A 19,435-nucleotide genomic window follows, 5' to 3' on the forward strand; every position below is an offset into this window, starting at 1 on the left:
CACATAATCCCATCCACATAAAGCTTAGTAGATACTGGTGACACATAGTATGGCCAAACAGCATATAAAGACTAAAGGGGAAAGTATTGTTATGGAGACAATGAAGGCATACCCCTGGGAGACAGCCCAATGCTGTGTACTAGCTATTTCCCAGGGGTATGCCTTCATTGCCTCCATAAAAATACTTTCCCCTTTAGTCTTTATATGCTGTTTGGTCATACTATGTGTCACCAGCATCTACTAAGCTTTATGTGGATGGGATTATGTCCTCTATTGGCCATCCCCATTGATGGTAATTTACTGACTGAGACTTCTTTCCTGCCCCTGCTATAAGCAACTATCAATTTCTGTTTGTACTCATCAGAATGGGGCACTCTATCACAGCGTGGTTGACTGCTCCATATATTTGTATCTGTCCTGGTTTCTATGACATTTGTACTGGAGGCGCAGCTCATTTGAAGATAGTGAGATTTATTGTTGTTCTCTCTTGCTACGTCTTTGAACCTTTTTCCGTGGCCTAAGGAAGCCTTTACGGTGAAACGCGTAAATGCGACGAACAAGGGCTCAAGGTACAAATTATATAATTTCATATGATTTTTATATTGTTTTGAACACTGTTATGATATGGTATTTTTCAATAGAATACATATTTTTTTCTACTTTCCTATTTGCTTCCATACCTTAAAAGTCCGACCTGTTGATCTATTTGGTATCTTCTTTGCTTTCCCAAGGAGGAAGAGCCTCTGTGCCCACCAGTACCACCTGTGTAACTTCATATTCGGCGGCCCATCGCAGTTTGCTACGGAAGTGCCGCCATCTTACTACTTCCCACACTCGTCCACAGTAAGGATACACTGAAAAAGGGGGAAAGCGGACATGTTGTTACACCCACCGGAGTTTTGCATTTTACACATATTTATAACAGTAAAGTCAGTTTATATAGTGAAATACAGTACTTACAACTCCGTGGTGTCCCCTAGAATGCCGCCGTCACAATGATGCTTTGCCCAGTGGCCAAAATTTTCACTGCAGCAGGAGAATAGTAGGCAGGGAGACCCGTCGAGAACCTCATCTCCCTACCTTCATGGGAAGCCTAACTTAACAGAGACCCAACCCACCCAAAAATTAATAGAAGGGGCCATGAGGAGAGAGAACCACTGAAAAATAAATAAACAATAAAACAACAGTATATATACTTCCATATACTTAAACTTTCAACCCCCCCATCACAATAGGCACTAATTTAGGATTTTATATTTGAAATTCCAATAGTACTTAATCAAAAATAATAAAAAAAATCCAATTTGATTTTTATTTAAAAACAATTAATACTTGAATCAAAAGCCAAATGGTATCTTATAAATAAATAACAATATATAATTCCAAATGAACCAGTATATATGGACATTCACAGACTCAGCGTGTTCCACTAGTACTGCAAATGGACAAAGTGATTTTTATTTTACTACACTTTTACCATTTCGATGATTAATTCATTGAGATTGTTGTAAAACATTACAAGTGCTGTACATTTCTCCATCCCAGGAGGGTCCATATGTGTGGCTCCTTGCCAGCCTTCTGGACCCGGGCTTCATCTTGAGGTGGTGGGAATGGCATGTGGAGATTTTTGGAAATCTGGGATCTCTTTTTAAACAATTTATGGCTATAGGGTAGAGTTCCATTTCCTGAGCGGTAATTATCAATTTACCAAATATATCACATGCACAAATTCTCACAGAATATGAGGTATTGAACATATGGATGTTTTGATATATCTTTTTAGAGCCAAAAATCTGCCTGAAGACGACTATGACTGAATAAGTTGAAACGTGTTGGACTGTTTGTGTGGATATCATTCTTGTAATGTACTGTCAATTGATAGTTTTACTGTGTAATAATTGACAGCTGTAATTAAACATTATATATTTTTTTAAACCAGAGACCCTGGAGATTAAAATGGTGGTTGATACAATTTTTTTTTTTTTTACCAATGATTTTTATTTTGTTGAAAAGAAAAACATACATTCAACTTATAAATTCTCTTCACATACATAATACTTGTATTCACTGAAAGGATCAACAGATGATATATTCAACTCAAACGGTAAATGATTACAAGTAGCATAAGAAATCTTAACCAGATTTTGTCAATGCCCTATCCGGTATCTAGAACTATCTTTGTTGTATATAGGAAAAGTTGTTACAATTTTTTAATGTTGCACCATATTTTTTGAAACACAATTTGTTTGGAAAAATACACTTTAATGAATTTTAGTGCACACAAACACAATATAATACCCATTTTTTGGTACAATAAAAAAGATGATATTATGCAGAGTAAATAGATAGCTAAAACGTCACACTTTAAAATTGCGCACTGGAATTGCGACAAACTGCAGCACCTAAAAATCTCTATAGGCATTGCTTTAAAAGCCTTTACAGGTTACCAATTTAGAGTGAGACCCTCTACATTTTCCGACATTTGTTGTCTGATATGTTGTCGGATTTTCCGACAACAAATGTTGGATGTGAGCTTGTTGTCGGAAAGTCTGACCCTGTGTATGCTCCATCGAACATTTGCTGTCAGAATTTCCGTATGTACACAAGTCCGTCACACAAAAGTTCATGCATGCTCAGAATCAAGCAGAAGGAGACACACTGGCTATTGAACTTCCTTTTTCTCGGCTCGTCGTACGTCTTGTACGTCACCGCATTCTCATGTTCGGAATTTTGGGCCAACATTTGTGTGACCATGTGTATGCAAGACAAGCTTGAGCCAACATCCTTCGGGAAAAAAATCCACGGTTTTGTTGTCGGAAAATCTGGTTGTCTGTACGAGGCTTTCACGGAGGTCTGGCACTAGAATTATTGCTCTTGCTCTGACTGTAGCAGTGCATGGGACTTACATATGCACGTGGGACTTACATATATGTTTGCATTAGCGTGTTAGCATGAGGGGGACAAGGACACTCACTTTTTTTATTACTTATTTTATTTGAACAACATCCCTTTTTATAGCATGGGCTGTGACAGGTCTTATTAGACAAAGAGACAAAGATCTCTCATTGAGCTCCAAAGCATCTGATCAAAATAAAATCGGTTTGATCAGATACTTTACTAGCCAGTAACGGCTTGTAAACAAACCAAAATCATTGATGCTTCTATTTTCATTACAGGGGGGGTGCAGGTATGGTTGTATCTTCCTTCCCTCACAGTCTTAAAGCACATTGAGCTCAAAAGAGCTTAGTAAAGGACGTGGGGTGGGGGGCGCCTTCTGCTCCTTGTAGAAGTGATGGATTGACTGGCACTTACCGTATATAACTTCTACACAAAAGACCATTACTTGCTGACAATTTTGACTTTAAACCATTAGAGGCCGAACAAAAACACACTTGCTGCATGTCCAGGGGCCACTGGAAGAAAAAATGCTTGACACATATAAATGTGTGTAAATGAATCTAAATGCATGTTAAAGTGGTGTTCCACACAAAACAATTGCAATTTTTTTTTTAACTCATCTCTAAATGCCTGTTGCTAGGGTGTCCCTCGTAGTCTGCCTCCTTCAGTGCCTGGGCTGGTGACGTCACTTCCCCTCGCCGCAGGGAGGGCTCAGCTCTGCCCCCTCCCTCCTGTGTGTCATCTGGGACACGTGACAGGTTCCAGATGACTGTGCAGTCCAATCACGGCACGCTGCTCCGCTCGCACATGCACAGTGGGTGCCCGGCTGTGAAGCCACAGCCGGGCGCCCACACTTACAATGTCGGCGCCGCCGAGCGGAGGGGGGGACGAGCAGGGCTTCGTTCCCCTGCATCGCTGGACCCTAGGACAGGTAAGTGTCCGATTATTAAAAGTCAGCAGTATTTGTAGCTGCTGACTTTTATTTATTTATTTATTTTAAGGGGAACTCCTCTTTAAGGCTAGCATTAATTAATTTCAATGGCCAGAAAAAAATATTATTCTGGCCAATGAAATGAATTAACACCCAAGCACTTGCCATGCTTAAACCTTGCATAGACATGGTTACACGTGTTTACAAGTTTTGAGCGTGTTTTCTGGCAAAATATTGCTGCGAGGGGGGCAGGCATCTAGAAGAGATGAGCAAATGCTCTGTATGCATGAGACCTAAGAAGTTAAACAGAGTTTATTATAAGCAAATTAACCCAGCAAGAGAGGGGTTAGGGCACAGGATACCCAAAAAGGTATGTCCCCGTTAATTTTGCCACCGGCTGCTAGAGGTCTACGGCCGCATAGTTGCCAACATTGTAAAAAAAAAAATTGGGACACCTTTTTGGCAGTGGGCGGAGTTGTATTATAATTAGGGGCGGGGCATGTGGATATAGGCGTGGCACATGGAAAGGTGAAAATGCGGCAAAATATGGGCGTGGTTTACATTAAATAGTGGGTGTGGCTTACATGGGCGTGGCTCGAAGGGGTGTGGTTAGAGTCTGAGATGAATGCGGGATGGAGAGGGAAGGGGGGAGGGATGGAGAGGGAAGGGGGGAGGGATGGAGAGGGAAAGGGGGGAGGGAGGGAGGGATGGAGCCACCGGGCTACGTCACCCGGTGACACTGTTAAGTTCTGACGTCACGTAAGGCCTCCCAAGAGATGACAATGGGTTTTCTTTTTTTTTTTTTTTTTGTGGGCAACGTGATTGATGATGGATTACATCGAGGGATTTTTTTTCTTTTTTAATAAAGGACTTGTCAAAAACTTTTTCCTGTGGTCATTACTTTTTGACACTTTAGGTGAATGGGTAGGGGTACGATGTACCCGATACACATTCACATGGGGGGGCAGGATCTGGGGGCCCCCTTGTTAAAGGGGGTTTACAAATTCTGATAAGCCCCTGGCCCACAGACTTTGACAACCACAGCCCAGGGTTGTCGAGAAGAGGCCCTTGGCAGCATGTCGAGGGCAAGCGGCCTGGTATGGTGCCACTCGCTCGCCCCCCCTTTCTTGGCTTGCTAGGCTGCATGATTGGATAAGGGTCTGGTATGGATTTTGGGGGGATCCCACGCTATTTTTTTTTTCAATTTTGGCATGGTGTTCCCCTTAAAATCTATACCAGACCCAAAGGGCCTGGTATGGATTTTGAGGAAGGATCCCATGCTGTTTTTTTTTTGGTGTGGAGTTCCCCTTAAAATCTATACCAGACCCAAAGGGCATTTTTTTTTCTTAATTCTGTCATAGAGTTCCCCTTAACCACTTCAATACACTGTATTATATACTCTGCACTGCAACATATATACCCCGCACTGTATTATATATACTACACTATATTTTCTCCACTGTATTATATATACTAAAATGACTGCAATATATACTCCGCAATGTATTATATATACTTTACTGATGGCACTATAGGTGTGTTTCATTCTGAATTAAAATTCGGACACATTTTTCGTTATTCGGAGATTCAGATATATTTGAATACCCGAATTACAATATAAATAAATTTTACTGAATGCTCTAAATAACATAATAAAATTCATCCGAAATTCGGACTGAAATTCGAGTCTAATTTTACATTGAACTCCAGTTGAATTCTAACTACACATAATGCTGAAATCAAAGACTGTGTGGGGTTATTTACGAAAGGCAAATCCTCTTTGCACTGCAAGTGCACTTGAAATTGCATTGCAAGTGCATTTGGAAGTGCAGTTGCTCTAAATCTAAGCCCTTAGATCGGAGATTCCGATGGAATGTGTCCGATCGGACCGTATTGTCAGATAATCTGACTGTGTGTGGTCTTCATTGGACTGTTTCCGTCGGAATATCCAACGGACCAAGTTTTCCAACTTGTCTATAAAATTTTCCGACAACATGCTCCGATTGGACATACTCCGATCATGTGTAGCCTACTCTGACGGACAAAGTGCCACTCATGCTCAGAACAAATTCCTAGACCAAAGCTATTGGCTACTAGCCTGAACGTAGTCCCATCGTAACGAAATATCATCACGTTATGTACAATCGGATTTTCCGACAACTTTGTCTGACCCTGTGTATGCAACAGTTTCAGACAAAATCCATCGGACAAAATCCAACGGATTTGGTTGTCAGAATGTCCGACCGTGTGTACAAGGGCTTAGGGGTAGATCTGAAATTAGTGGAAGCTCTGCTGATTTTATCATCCAATCATGTGCAAGCTAAAATGCAGTTTTTTTCTTTTCCTGGGATGTCCCCCTCAGATCTTCAGCAACTTTACTTCCAAGTGCACTTTCACTGCACTTTCAAGTGCACTTGCAGTGCAAAGTGGATTTACCTTTAGTAAATAACCCCCTGTGTGTGTTAATAGAATACCATTTTGAAATTTTGCTTTATAGCCCCGGAAGGATTTACCCCCTTCCTGACCAAAGCCCTTTTTGCGATTCGGCAGTGCGTCGTTTTAACTGACAATTACGTGGTCATGCGACATGGCTCCCAAACAAAAAATGTCACTGACAGTGAAGGGGTTAACCACTAGGGGGCAGGGAGGGGTTAAGTGTGTCCTAAGGGAGTGTTTACTGTTTATAACTGACTGGGGGATGGGCTTGTGTGACATGGACACTGATCACTGCTGTTTACATTCGCATCTCCCTGTTCTTGAGCTCCGTAACACGATTGCGGGTATTCCCGCTGCGATCGAGTCCGCGCCACGGTCACGGAGCTCGCGGCAAAGTAACGTACGGATATGTTACTTTGCCCAGTCGTACCATTCTGCCGATGTATATATGCCGACAGCGGTCGGCAAGTGGTTAAAGAGTCGTTGTAATTATTTGATGAAAAATGTTCTTTTGTTTGTTCACTTTGCTGCATTCAAATCAAAAAGAACATAACATTTTCATTTTGAAAGATTTGAACATTTTGAATCAGAAAAATTGGTAAATTCAAAGAAAATGTGAAAATACCCAATACGAATTGAACTAATCAACCGAATTGAACTAAATGAAACTTGATTAACTAATCAAAACAAAACAAAACAAAACAAATTTTTTCATCATGCACATATCTAATTATATATAGTACACTAACTGCACTATATACTCTGAACTGTATTATATATACTACACTGACTGACTGCACACTACGCTAACTACCCAAACTATATTGATTCTTGAAAAATAAAAATTAAATCAATGTAATTATTTAAAAAAAATGAAAATGTTTGCTCCCACCTATCCTGCTTAACCTGTTTAAAAAAGATCTGTGTACTTACCTAGTTTCAATCCACTCTGGTCCAGTCAAGTGATCCTGCAGCAATGTGTAAGTTAGTGCTTGACAGCGGCTTTGAATTCCAATAGCCGCGACCCATAGGCATCCATAGCCAAGCTATTGTTGGCGCTCTCTGCTTTCCCTTGCAGTAGCCACTCATTGACACAATTCAGAGCTGCTGGATCACATGACCAGACCAGAGCAAAAGCCAGGGGTGCGCAGAGCGGTGATCAGGGATGAAGTGCGTCCATCAGGACCCAGTCCATCCCTGATCAGGGTAAAGAGCCAATGAAAATGGATCTTTACCACAGTACTAGCTGTGTCCAATCACAGATGGTCACATCTGATCTCCCCGTGCATACTGCTCGTGCACGCCCCCCAGGGGCGCGCAGCGCGGCGATCGGGGATAAAGCATTTCCCTCACACACAGCCCATTCCCAATCAGGATAAAGAGCCAATGAAATTGGACACAGCCAGTCACTTGGTAAAGAGCCAATCACAGCCGGTCACAGCATGTAAACAAGCCGCAGTAACTAGCTGTTACCGGGTTCTTCTCCTTACTGAGGAGAAGATTGCGGTAACAGCAAGTTGCTGATTACAGTGCACACCAAAAACACAGATTGCCAGTAATAAAGAGTACCTGTCATCAGCCCATCAGAGTACCTGTCATCAGCCCATCAGAGTACCCGAGTACCTGTCATCATCCCTTTAGAGTACCTGTCATCAGCTCATCACAGTACCTGTCCTCAGCCCATCAGAGTACCTGTCACCAGCCCATCAGAGTACCCGAGTACCTGTTTACAGCCCATCAGGGTACCCGATTACCTGTCTCCAGCCCATCAGAGTACCCAAGTACCTGTATCCAGCTCATCAGAGTACCTGAGTACCTGTCTCCAGCCCATCAGAGTACCCGAGTACCTGTCTCCAGCACAGAGTACCCGAGTACATATATGCAGAGTACCTATCTGCAGCCCATCAGAGTATCTGAGTACCTAAATTTAATCATTTTGTGGGTAATTCCATTGTTCTGGTGCTCCAGGGCCTTCAAAAATGTGATAGGTCATCAGGAAAATATTGTGTTTGAATGTTAAGCTGGCCATACATCCATGTTTGTATGAAAATTAATTTCCCATCAGTGCAGTCTATAATGTCTAGACAGCCTTGAGGAATGCCATTCAAAAGTACTTTAAACGTTATTTGCTTTTAACATTCAATTTTGAAATTAATGTAATATGCCAAACGAAAATCATATACACTGTTAGAAATGTCTTTGTTCAGGCAAATTTTTTCATCTTGTCTCTTTGAATTTTCTCATCAGTACATGGAAAACAGTCAAAAAAAATCAAACAACATTTTTGGGGGCGTGGCTAAGCAGTGGATGTAACAGAACGTGTTTTTCTCCCGCGCCGCCGAATATCCTGACACTGATCCTGAAAAACACAGCATCAGACCGAACCGGACCTGCAAAACGGAACATAAGCACCCTGGGGACAGAACCGCACGATTGACCCCTCTTTTGCCCGCTGCCGCGATGTCTAGAAGGCACAGGGAGGCGAAGGGAGCTGGAGACAATGTGAGCCAAGATGGCGCCGGCCCGCAACGCACTTCCAAAGAGTTATACAAGGAGGCCACTCAGAAGCTTCTCTATGGGGGAAATTGTACAAGGACACCTTTGCTGAAACACCTGATACAGGGGGAACACATGAGAGCCCCGGAGAGGCGGATGACACCGTACCTTTGGAGGATGCAGGTGGATTGTCCCCAGAGTGGAACACAGTGACTACCCCTAGAGAAATTTTTACTGGGCCTCAAGCATCCTCTCCCTTTAATAGTTGGGAGCCTGAACCTACTCTTAAGGATATTCATGCAATCGATCCATCACAGCACTCTCTGATGAGATAAAAGGGGTGAAAGCAGAAATCTGTTATGTGCGCCATGACATGCAAAAAGTGAGAGAGAGGACATCTGCCCTAGACGAGTGCACGTTTAGGTGATTTGGAAAATGGTATGAGACGTAATAATGTGCATGCCCTGGGCATTCCAGAGAAGGCGGAGGGTAAAAACCCTGTAGCCTTCATGGAGCAATGGCTTGTCTCCACGTTTGGTCAAGAAGCCTTCTCCCCGTTGTTTGCCGTTGAGAGGGCACATAGAGTGCCCTCCCACCCTCTACCACCAGGCAACCACTCCTGCACCTTTTTATGCAAGCTGGAAAAATGGCGATAGATAACTCTAAAGTGTCCCTATTTCCAGACTTCTCTGCAGAACTGCAAAAACAATGTGCAAAATTCATTGACGTAAATAAAAGGCTCAGAGAATATGATTTACAATATGCAATGCTATATCCTGCACGTCTTAGCCCTTGTACACGTGGTCGGACATTCCGGCGGAAAATCTCTGATCGGACCGTGTTGTCAGATAATCCGACCCCGTGTGGGCTCCATCGGATGGTTTCCGTCGGAATATCCGACCGTGTGTGGGCTCCATCGGACTGTTTCCGTCGGAATATCTGACCGACAAAGTTTTAGAGCTGGGCTATAAAATTTTCTGACAACATGATTCGATCTGACTTTTTCCAATCGGACAAAGTGCCACGCATGCTCAGATCAAATTCCTAGACCAAAGCTTTTGGCTACTAGCCTGAGCGTAGTCCCGTCGTAACGAAATAACGTCAACACGTTCTGAACGATCGGATTTTCCGACATCTTTGTCCTACCGTGTGTATGCAACACCAGTTTCGGACAAAATCCGTCAGACAAAATCTGATGGATTTGGTTGTCGGAATGTCCGACTGTGTGTACAATGGCTTAGAGTGGTCGCACTCGGAGAGGTGCATTTCTTTGATCGTTCTACAGCAGCGGCACAATGGCTAGACCATGAGGATATAGCACTTAAAGCTGCAAGACAACAACGCCCAGCCCCAGCATGAGGATCCCCGATCCTGCTATGCAGGGGGTTTGGAGGGGGGTGGAGGTTTACATCGGTACTTCCCCCCTCACCCCTTCCTTGTCACCTATCATCTCTTCTAGACCAGGAGACCAAAGGGAGAACAATGCACTTTTTCACAGTATGACTCACAATACTCACCCTGCAATAGTGAAACCCCAATGAGAGTTTTGTTCCTCTGTGGGTGTTTCCAAAGCATACTCCCCCCCCCCCCCCCCGGAAAGTATGTCAGGGGGAAAAACACACTTCAGCCCTGTTGCCTCCACTCTCTAGTATATCATTGACATTGATATCTCATGTTCCAATATGTATTCACTATCTGACCCCCCAGGATTCCAACCATTGACTTCCATACCCAGAAACAATATCAACCCAACCACATGGGCCACAGGTAACACTCCTGACAGGTATGTCTCCTACACATTTTATGGGATCAAAATGATTTGTGTTTTTACACCGCTTTCTCAGACACGGCAAGGCCATGTCAGCATTTTTACCACATTAAACGGCGGATAAAGTTAAAATAGTCTCGTGGAATGTGAGAAGACTTGGCAACCTGGTGAAGAGACTGGCTGTCCTTAGTCACCTCAAGTTTACAGGGACCAATATTGTATGTTTGCAAGAGACAAATTTTTCACCTGATCTGACACCCAGCTTTAGCCCTCGGGTATATCCACTTCAGTTTCGCTCTACATACTCTGCGTACTCCAGGGGAGTGAGTCCTGATACATAGGGACATCCAGTTCCAATGTGCTCAGAAAATTGTGGATCAGGAGGGCAGATATATTTTCTTGTAATGTAATGTCTCAGGCTTGTCGTGTGTACTAGCAGCAATATACATCCCACCACCCAATTCATCAAGGTCCTCAAACGCCTTGCAAATTTCATGGCCCAATAGCCAAACATGCCACTTGTGGCAGTAGGCGATTATAATAATTATATAAATCACTTACTAGATAAATTACTTGCTCCAACTAATTCACCTTTAAGTAAAGGGGGACAAACACCCTTTGTGGGCCTACTTGAGGAACTCGGATTAACGAACTTATGGAGACTGGGACATCCTCTAGTAAAGCAATACTCATGCTGGTCCACTTCCTATGGGAGCCTATCCAGAATAGATCTGGGCCTGGGCAACCATCTTACAATCCTATTGTTAGTTGACACAGGGTACAATGATAGACATATTTCTGACTATTCCTCACTGTGGATTTCACTTTCATTACCCAATATCAGATCAAAACTAATACAAAAGCATGGGAGATGGAGGTTTTCAGGGCACTTAAGGAGGCGGAGAATAAATATATTGATAATCCTACAGAAGACACAAAGAGAGGCTGGTTGGGAGCCCAATCTATGTTCAGACAAATAGCATTGCAGCTGGCCGAAAATAAATGTTTCTTCTTGCAACAGTCACATTTTGAGGAGGGGAAGTCCACTGGGCACATGCTGGCTATTCTAGCGCGTGCGCAAAACTCTACCTCCACAATCGCGGCTATACAGGATGAGCAGGGAGTCATTCAAACACAAACTGCCACAGTAGACCAAACCTTTAGAACATTTTATATGGATATATATTCATCTAAAGTGCAACCAACGGAAAAGTAGCTTGAAGTATTTTTAGAAAAATGCACATTACCTTATTTGTCAGCCTCGGACACAGACTTACTCAACGCCCCACTAACGGAAGAAGAACTAGCTATAGCACTAGCATAAACACATAATAACAAATCACCGGGGGCTGACGGTCAAGGTATGAGGGTACATTACTACCCACACTACTGAAGGTGTATAATGAAGCGCTAGATAAGGGTACAGTGCCTAATTCTATGAATGAGGCTATCATTATCTTATTATTGAAATGAGACAAAGATGACACATTACCAGACTCATACAGGCCCATTTCCCTCCTTACGACCGATGTTAAACTATTGGCCAGGGCTCTGGCCACTAGGTTAGCACAAGTAATACACAAGCTTATACATAAAGACCAGTCAGGGTTCATACCCACTAGATCCACTGCCCAAAATATCAGGAGACACTTCTTAAGCCTACAGGTACCCACCAGTAATACAGGTAATAGAGCTATTTTTTCCTTGGATGCAGCTTAGGCCTTCGACAGTGTCGGTTAGGCCTGGGCACTAACTTTATTAACTGGGTTAAACTACTATACGCTCAACCATCATCCCAGTTCAGGGTTAATGGGGAACTATCGGATCCCTTTTCATTATTCCGGGGCACCAAGCAGGGGTGTCCACTGTTGCCCCTGCTGTTTGCCCTGGCCCTGGAACCTCTCACGGCGAGAATAAGGGGAGACGGTGACATAGTGGAATTCCAACATGCAGCCGGCACGGACATAGTATCATTGTACGCCAATGACACGTTGTTATATCTAGGTGACACACAGCTCTGACATACCTAGAGGTGGGATATCCACAACTAGACCCTGGGGCTCCAACTATACATCTCCTGAAAACACTATGGTCTTAGCCCTTGTACAAGGGCTAAGTGATGGAAAATGTCCAATCGGACCATGTTGTTGGATAATCCGACTGTGTGTGTGTTTCATCTGACTTTTTCCGTCAGAATGTCCAACCAACAGAGTTTGAGAGCTGGATATAAAAATTTCCCGACAACATGATCCATTTGTAGAGAATTCCGATCGGAAAAAGTGCCACGCATGCTCAGATCAAATTCCTAGACCAAAGCTATTGTCTACTAGCCTGAACGTAGTCCCATCGTAACTAAATAACGTCATCACGTTACGAATGATCGGATTTTCTGACAACTTTGTCCGACCGTGTGTATGCAACACCAGTTTCGGACAAAATCCATCGGACAAAATCCGACAGATTTTGTTGTCGGAATGTCCGACCGTGTGTACAAGGGCTTACACTAAATGGCTGCTGGGGATATGGGGATATTTGTCCCATACTCCCTTGTGGCGAAATATGAACTACAAAGAACTGTAAAAACTCAGAGGCTTTAGGAACTGGGAGGATCGGGGTATAAGATACATTGCACAGCTGTATAATGGGACCACCCTTAAATCCTTTATGGAGATACAGTCAGAATTTAACGTACCATGCACAAACTTTTACAAGTACCTACAGTTACGTCATGCATTACAGACACAGTCAAGACAAACGGAGCTCAGATTAGTAAACCACCCACAGATACAAGAAATCCTTATGGAGAGCAATAAAAAAGGTATGATCCCCAGGTGTTATAATATGTTACTCAACAAAATTCAAGACCCAGCTAATTTGCCCTGCAGACATAAATGGGAGGGGGGATGTGGGAGCCATGGATGGGGAGGCATGAAATCTTTGCCTCGCCTCCGTCCCCTGGTCTCAGTATCCACCTCTCAGAAATTGTCCCTTCTCTACTTGCTGCACCCGGCATATAGAATGGCAGCACATCTTCACAAATGGGGAATACATGTTACACCCATATGCCCAAAATGTCAGAGAGACAGTGGTGACCTGCTGCACATGTTTTGGAAATGCCCTAAACTTTTCTTGGATTGGAAAGCAATCTTTGACACAATCTCTCAGGTATTTGACTTTACTATTCAGCAAGACCCTAAGATATGTCTATTGAGTGCCCTGGATGAAGAGATGTTATCCCCCTCGGCACACACGGAAATTCTTCGCCTGTTATATGTAGCCCGTAAACGAATTGCACAACTTTGGATGATTCCCAGGGTTCCTACTAGACATCAATGGGTAGAACAGGTAAATCGAATGCTAATAAGAGAAAAACTTACATACCAACACAGGAATGTACCCCGTAAATGTCATACACTGTGACGAGCATGGCTGGAGATACCTGGGCTAGTGCCGTTTCAACTAGTTAACGATAGGCTTTTACAGGGCCATTAAGTTGAGTGGTAGGGGGAGGGGAAAGAAAAAAATGCTCTAAATGGTTGGAAAAGAACACTTACACAAATGTAATTTGTAATAACTTTCAACCCTGGTGGGTAAGATAGCATCCTAGGGAATGGCTTGTCCCCAGATATCTGGAGGCATGCAGAAACTATATACAAAGATATTATTAGTTCTACTTTTTGTTAAACAGAGTCCCTGAGACTCCAACTGGACTGTTATACTGTTGTTTGTTCAATTATTTATTTCACATGCATCGTTGAACATTGCTTGTAAGTTTTGTCATGCACTTGGAAGGTTTAACACAAAGCTTGTTCATACAATATATGTACTTACTGCTCTTTATACTGTACTCTGTAATACCCTGCATTTTATGTATCTGATACAATGAACATACAAAAATAAAAACTTTTTTCTGATAAAAAAAAAAAATGAAACATTTATAAAGAAAATTCTACTAGTGTGTGTGTCTAGCCTTAGTGAAGATCAAACTCAACATTCTGATGGTGCATGGCCGCACTTACAGGCTCTCTTCGCACAGATGCAGTACGATGTTCCAATTGCACACCTGAGTTAGACTTGGACCAGAAAGTAGTTGATGTAGTGATCAGACTGATGATGCAGGTCAACTCTAAACAGATGATTACTGTAGATGACCCCTCAGACTGCTGACATATGTGCACCCATTCTTGAACTAGCAATACTGAATATACACTCACACAACCCTAACATTATAATACCTGGCCTTAGGACACATCACACAGTTTGTGCAGCGCTTTACAAAATAAAGGAAGATCCTACAGGTACAATAAAATCCAAGACAAGAGGAAGAGGAGTGGCCTGCTTGTCGGAGCTTACAATCTAAAAGGAAAAGGCAAATGATACAAAAGGTAATAACTGTGGGGTTTGAACAGATAGAGAAAGTAAGATTCCAGTTGTTAGGTAGAGGCAGGATAGGCTTCAATGAAGATTCATTTTTAGGTATACTCTAAAGGCAGACAGAATGGGAGATAGCCATAAAGGTTGAGATAGGAAGATTCAGAGAACGGGAGAGACTCTGGAGAAGTCATGGAGGTGAGCACAGGAGGAGGGAACAAGAGTGCTAGAGCAGGAGGTCTTGGGAGGAGGGAAGAGAATGGTTTGGGTGATATTTTGAGATGTGATAAGTGATGAACCTGGAGGCACAGTGGATGATTTTATGCACAATAGCTTTGGTCATATGATTACTTTGGTCCCTTCCATAATAAAGACAAAGAAAGACATCTTGCAGATTGATAACAACTCTTCAACTGGATGCATAATACCCCCAAATACCCTTACAGATTCCTGACACATATTTCAGCAAATTGATGACACCCATGCTCTTTTCACCCAACTGGACTAATGACCCATACCCCTCCTTCAGAATGAGAATATCTAGGAACCTCTGCTGGAGCAAAGCCAGAGCTTCTAAGCCTAGACATTCCCCTTCACTCTGGTATTCTTTTCAACCCACCCCTTTGGTCTGACACCAATGCATCGCTCTGAAATGTTAATACCCAAATGTACTATCTATGAGCTAACGACAATTACATCACCTTGCCTACCAAATTCTCAAACTTCTCCCCTGTGATCTATATAACATCGAAGAAGGAGATGAAACGCCTTCACCCTCCCCCTCCCACCAAGATCAAGCAAGAGCTGAGGGTAACAGAACAGGGTGTTGTGCCAATCCAAAAGGGCACTGATTAAATTGTGATGTGATTTAACACTTTCATATTTTATAAATGCACATAGGTTGTGAAGCTCTGTGTTTTATATGAAAAATTTAAAAATTTGTAATAAAATAAAGAAAGATAATTAAAAGGAAACAAAGGAAAAAAGGAAAAGAATCCACAATGATGTGAAAACGAGAAGAGACCAAACATTTGAACTGAGGAAGTTGAAATAAGTCTCTCGGGGAATTTCGTTGAAGTGGAAAAAAAAAAGTTGTGAAGCTCTGGGTCCTGGGTAGAGTTATATTTTCTGGAGATTAAGATATTGTAAGTGTATTTTCAAGTTAAATGGAAGCAAAGGACATGCCTTAATTCAATTGAATGTCCTGTTACAGTAAATGTACATAGAAAAGCTTAGGAAAGCATTGTTATTTTTAGTAAAGTTTTCAGATGATGTCACACTGACTATGCCCCCATTCAGACTTGAGCATTTTTCTGCTCATTTTCCTATGTCTGACTACACTCAACATGCAGAATCCCATTCTTTCTAATTGTCCTTGTTAACACTTTTATTCTTGTAGGTGGGTGAAGTGTGGTGCGGGGTATTGAAGTAAAGCAAAGACAGTTCACAACAAACCCACTGGGAGGACAGCACAACTGTGAACACTCACGAATTCCAATAGCCTGTAGTGAAGCAGGTTTCAGACAAATTGACAACACCTGTTTGGAGTAGCAGATAGTGGCCTGGCCATCTCTTGCACAAGCTGGAAGAAGTTCAGAAAAGTTAAAAAAAACATATGCTTCTCATCTGGAACCTTTCTCTGCTGCTAGTACTGTCCCTAAAGAGATAGGTAACTTGTCCCTATACTACCCACTCGCAAATGCATGCCAAAACCTGTGGTCAGGGACTTAAAAAGACTCTACTGACCCACGATGGCTACCAAGGGTTATCTGAATGCAGCACAGCCAACCGGAAGGCTTCGTTCACGAGCCAGGAAACCACAGAGAAACTGAGTTTCCCCTGAATTCCTCCCCAGGCTGTGATGCCGCTCCAGTCAGGTGTCATCTACAGTAGAGGAAGCAGACTGCACCTGCCTAGTCACTCTATGTTCTACACACTAAGCACAAAATAGTCATTCGTTTTTTTTAGCATGTTTAGGTAATTTTGGTCCATAGACTTCATTGGGAGGGCCTGTAAACATGTGATGTATGCGCTATTACATGAGTTTACGCTTGAAGAACTTACCCCTCTTCTCTCAAAGAACTGCTCTCCACCTCTTGTCCAGCTCAGGAAACAAACTTCTGAAGATGGATACATGTGCTAAATGACTCTAATGCATCTGTAAAACATAAAAAAAGCCTGAAAAACATCTTGAAAAAAGCTTCAATATCACAAGGAATATACTCTGCTCAAGTATGAATGAGCCCTATGACTTTATGTTATACATTGGAAGCTATGTTCTCCATTGTTTAAAAAACAGCTACATTACAAAAGCACATAATTGACAACCAAGACACCTTTAAAATCTAGATGATGCTGCTATCAAGATAAAGTTTCATTAAAAATGCATCTGTCGCCATCAGTTAACCTTGAAGTGACAGTTGCCCTTTCCATTTTATGTTGTTTAACCGAAATCAATGTTACATTGAATTTTATGTTAATTGAGTTGTTCTGTAAGTTAGGCATACCTACAAATGAAAATACTTTTCCGAGCATCAAGCAGCATATTCAGCCCAAGACATAGATGTCAGCCTGAGTTAAAATTTCAAGAAAATATATATTTTACATGAGGCACCACATAGCTGAACAGTTTGCCCAGGCTGTAGTTCAATGTCTAAACAATTCTCGGAGGAGACATGCCCTGTGGCACAGGATCAAAATGCAGTGTCTTCTTTTTTAGCTGCTCCTGTATTTTTAAACTTGGTTAAAACAGTCATAATGTAAATGGGATCTATGATCTTTTTACATTTATATACATGCATATTTGTGAATGTGATAGCATTTATATAAGTAACCTTATATATGTGTGTTAGCATGTTTAAAAAGCCTCAATTCTTTTTTTTTATTCTTTATTTGTGAAATAACCAGGATATAACATTGAACAAACTCTGGTACACAAGACAAGACCATATTGTGAACATTATCTGCATGTCTCAACAAATTATGATTATAACAAGTCACAGTCCCGGGTCGAGACTTCATTATGCCCAGTCTGAGAGACCAGGCTCGAGATTATGGAGCTCCTTGTGTCCCTTGTGGTGGCGATTCTGTTTTATTAGTGAGTATGGGAAAATTTGATATCGACTCATGGGTCAACATTCCTTTTAGAATAAAGAAAGAAGAATAGATGAAGTGGTGGTAAGAAAGAGAGGGGGTGAAGAGCAGAGAAGAAAAGAAAGGTAGAGTGCAGCTGGTAGGTGTAGTAAGGGAAGGGGGGGTGGGGAAAGGGGGAAGGAAGGGGGGGATTTCCCATCCTCCATACCCTCCACCTGCGTTTCCACAACAAACTAGGGGTACAAAAACCCCAATTACTTATGTTGTCAACCTCGCATACTCCTCAGAGTCGAAAATTTTGAGCCAATAATACCCTTTTTTGAGAAACTGCTCCCTGAGGCCCCTATGAGTGGCCACCAGGTATTCCATTCTGTGCACTTCAGCTACTCGCTTCATCTAGACCGCCACACCCGGAGGCTCCGTCTGCTTCCAAAATAGGGGGATACAGCTTTTCGCTGCGGTGACCAGTGTGGGTAGGATGGATTTCCTGTACGCCTTGCTTGGTATGTCTTGATGATGGATTATAAATAGAAAAGGGGTCTTTGGAAGCTTCCTCTCTGTGAATTTCAGAATAATGCGGTGAACCTCTGTCCAGTATGGGGCCAGGAGCCTGCAGGACCAGAAGATGTGAAGAAGATTACCAGCTTCCTCTGCGCACCTCCAACAACGGTCCGAACTCTGAGGGAACATCCTATGTAACCTGACTGGAGTATAATATCAGCGTGATAAAACTTTGTATCCTGCTTCCTGTTGGTTAGCACATAGCGATGTTTTGTGTGTGAAGAGAAGTATTCTCTCCACTTGTCTCAAGGTTAGCTGAATTCCTAGGTCTCGTTCCCAGTTTGTTATATAAGGAGGTCTAAATCCATTGGGGGGTATAACCAGGGTTTGTTAGGTCAGTGAGATTGTGTGCCTTATTGGCTCTCACTCTGAACAAAGGAGCTCAAAGGGTGACAGGATTCTCGAATACGGCCCCAGAGGGGGCTGTGCTCTAATAAAATGTGCTAATTGCGCCTCAATTCTTTTTAAAAATTGTATGGGTATATGTAAGAAGTCATATCCATCTTTAAATGATATATTTGTTTGCTATGCTTCTTGCTTAGTAGTAGCTATTAGCCTCAGATACTGTTAATATTTATGTGCTAAACTTTATGTGCTCTTACAGATAGCAATCAATTAGGGGTCATCTTGTCCTGGTCCGACTTTGCTATGCAAGTAATATGATAGGAAGAATATTTTATTTTCAGAGAGTAGTGTTTAGTACCTGGGTGAAGCAGTAAATGGGAAAAGATTTGTCCAAGCCTGCTCTGCCTTCCAAGTCCTGGCTCCTGCACCTGCTGTCACTCAGTAAGGGGAGCTCTGGTATAAACTCTGATGTAAGGGGGTATTCTGAGGATTCTTGATGTAAAGGGTCTTTCATGTTGTCTTTTATGGGGGCTCCT

This window comes from Lithobates pipiens, unplaced genomic scaffold (assembly GCF_037356315.1).
Source record: "Lithobates pipiens isolate NorthernLeopardFrog02 unplaced genomic scaffold, aLitPip1_a1.2 Scaffold_16, whole genome shotgun sequence".
In the NCBI taxonomy this organism is placed as follows: Eukaryota; Metazoa; Chordata; class Amphibia; order Anura; family Ranidae; genus Lithobates; species Lithobates pipiens.